Genomic DNA, 3,658 nt, shown 5'->3' with positions numbered 1-3,658 from the left:
CCTCCTCCCCCCTTGGGTTTTGTTTTCCTTCTTATGGAAAAGTTTGGGAAAATGAGCCAACATTAAATACATATTTTTCATGACCATATTGTCCCTATTAACAATTTAGAATTACAATATAGCATTAAATGCATTATTTTTTAATTTGATTTCATATAGGTATAATTGGAAAATTAAGCAAACTTTGTTTTACATTCCTATACAAACCAAACATGTGAAAGGAAATAAAGTGGTATTTCTTAGTTATTTTCCCAATGTTACCAAACATGGGAAATGAATCTCCTTTTCCCATCTCTTGGGAAATGACATGGGAAGTGATTTCCTCTAAAATATGTTCTGTGAACCAAACTGGATAGGATTAGAGAGGAAAGTTAGTAGCTGTAGGCATGAAAAAGGGTTTTTGTCTTCTTTTTTTTTTCCACTTCTTTCTTCCTTCTTTTTGGTAATTTTGAAATGGAGAAAAGTAAAAAAAGTGAGAAAAGGAAGGGTTCTGCTTTATTTGTTGGGAAGGAAGGAATACATGTGGGTTTTGGATGGGATTATATTAGCATGGTTTACGCTAAATTTGTGAAGCTAAATGAACTCTAAAATTAATTTAGTACATTCTATGATCTAAGTACACCATAATATTTAAATCAAAATGTAAAATTAACTAAGTACACCCTATTTTACTACCAAAAATACCCTTGACACACCCTAATACACTATATCATATCTTATTTGCCACGTCATATTTTAATTTCTTCTAAAGTTTTTGTTCTTCACATTAAAAGGAGTCAATTTGAACAAATCTGGGTTTTTATTTGTTCTGCAAATCCCTTTTTTTCTCTCATCTCAATGGGGTTTTGATTTAGTCTTCAAATAACGAATTTGTTCAAACTGGTTCGACTGGGTCTAATAGCTACTACAAACTTGATTCAAATGAAAACTAATTCCCAAATGCCTTCTTATAGTTGAACTTTAGATCCAACTAATAACTTCAATGACATGAATAGTTAGATGGTCTTCCACTTTCAAATTTGGTCTCTTAATAATTTCTTTAACCTTCATGTCTAATGGAGGAGTTGTTGGGCAGAGATGGAGGGCTGTTGGTCGGCAAAGGAACGAACATTCAACGACACCTCTTTGAGCCATTGCCAATGCTCGCTACATTGTTCGCCTTCGGCACCAAGTAATATGAAAACTTCTCTAGGTTTGATTAGGGTTGGATATGGTGAGTAGGGTGTACTTATTAAAATTATATTTGTTTGACAATTCAATATATCCTTTTTGGTCATTTTATATTAGGGTAAATTAGTAATTTAATAAATAGTTTGGTAGTAGGTTGTACTCAATTAGTTTTAAGGTTCATTTAGCAGCACTCATTTGACATATGTATTGCATTTTCTTTTGTAATTTTTTGTATAACTTCATTTAAATATTTTTTTACAATTATGTATATACTAACTAGATTTATTATTTGTTGAAAAAAGAGACCAATAACTTTATTTAAAGTACATTTAAATAGAAAATGGCTCGATTATTGTTTGGGTTATAAAAATTGAAACTTGAAAAATAAAATTATTATTTTATATATAAAGAAAATATTAATTTTTAATATATATTATTAGAGAAAATAAATAGATTTGAATTTAAGATATAAATATAATAATATTATGTAATATTTTTCTCTAAAACAAATATAATTTAATAAATGAGCTTTAAACGGGCCGGTCCATTGGGCCTAATTACCTTGTCCTAGCCTGCCCAAAGATACGAGTTGTGTCATGTCGGGTCTTACTTAAGTGGGCAGTGCTGTGTCAGGCCTTACTTAAGCGGGCCGTGTTCGGGCTGGCCCGATCCGTTTGACACCTTTGTACACAGCTAGAGTGTTCTTAAAGTCCTTGTTTTCCATGGCAATCCAAGATGAGCCAGAGCCAGTTGAGGATATTGCACTTGATGCCATTGAAAATGGTCTTTTAAGAAACACTTACATAGTGAAAATGATGGTAAGAAAAATAGCTGGAAAAGCTTGGAAGGCAAAGGAGAAAGTAAGGACAATCAATAGGGAGAGAGTACGCCTCACAATGCTAGAAAGCAGCAGCGATAAATAGTTATACATATAATATACCTCTTTTCCTGATCATTCATGTGGCCATGGCTACTCCCTCAAATGATACAGTAATCCGGGATGGGCACTTGTCTAAACTCAATAAGCATGATATCTTCAACAAGAAGATTACATGGCTCGTGGCTCGCAGGCCAAAGTGGGTAACCCAAGGTCCAATAGGCTAAAGCCTCGCCCGACCCGATGGTTGGGCTCACTCTAAGATTAGGTAGGGCTTGGTCTTAGGATTTGAAACACTTAGCCGGCCAACGAAGAATTTTGTTAGAACTCTTGAAGGGTTTACAAAGGCTTCCCCTTATTTAATAAAGGAATTTAAGATGAAAAATCTATAAAGATTATGAAGTGTTTGAAACATATTGCCAGAAGCAATTTTCCTGAAGAATACAAAAGAACAAATCCTAAGAGATATAATGTGCCATGCAATATATAAATTGCAAAAAGAAATATAGAAGAAGAGAAAGAGCTTGAAGCTCAGTATAAAGCCTGATGCTAAATGTAGAGCTTGAAGCTCAATGTAAGTACTCAATCGACTTGAAATTAATAAATTGCCACATAGAGTACTTTGATTGAATTTAAATTCAAAAACATTGCAACGTATTCAAATGTGTGAAGTTATGAGAAATATTTAGACTCCTGAAGAACTTATAAAGAATGGCATATGCAATTGTTCTAAAAACATACAAAAATATGTTTGAATGACTGAGTATACCAAACAAATATTTAATACTCTTATCTTTATAAGTATGAGCTCATTCTTTTTAAATATTTGAGAGTTATTATTCAAGCCATTGTATGTAGTAAAATATTTATGAAAATAGTCTAGATATTGTTGTATTATTCTAACCTCAACAGAGATTAAATAAATGAAGACACACATACATCCTTCAATGATGCTACAAGAGCAAGTTTTATACAAGCATTACTAAAGCTCACAACAATATTAGACCATCAAATTATCCATGTATGGAGCTATCAGGGGGAGCATTCAACAATATTTCAAGATTAATTCACAGGAGCAGTGTTAACTAAGACATTCAGAAAAATGGTCAATAGTATGATTTAAAGATATTTTTCAAGCATCAAGGGGAGCGTGCTATCAATAAAGATCTTCACACACTGTACTCTTTTTCCTTCGTCCAGGTTTTTGTCCCACTGGGTTTTTCTTAGCAAAGTTTTAATGAGGCAGTGTCGCACGCATGTCAGTGTTCGTCATACAAAATTTTATGTTACACATGATTATGTACTCTTTTCCCCTTCGACCAGTTTTTGTCTCACTGGATTTTACTAGCAAGGTTTTTAACGAGGCATATTTCATGCATGGTAGCATCCAAGGGGGAGTGTTATGAACCAAGATGCAATGGATGCCTACCATAGCATATTATACCATACCAAGAATTACCTACCATGACTCTCGCCAATGACTCATCATTGTAATTATACAATATTAGTAAATAGTGTAATGCATATGCCTATAAATACAAGGCATCAACTATGACTTTTTTCTTGTTTTTTTAAATGGAAATTTGATGGAGAAATATATATAAAACAGAT

Source organism: Prunus avium, chromosome 8 (genome assembly GCF_965620075.1).
Source record: "Prunus avium chromosome 8, drPruAviu1.hap1.1, whole genome shotgun sequence".
Taxonomy (NCBI): Eukaryota; Viridiplantae; Streptophyta; class Magnoliopsida; order Rosales; family Rosaceae; genus Prunus; species Prunus avium.
This window is presented reverse-complemented; position numbering follows the sequence as displayed.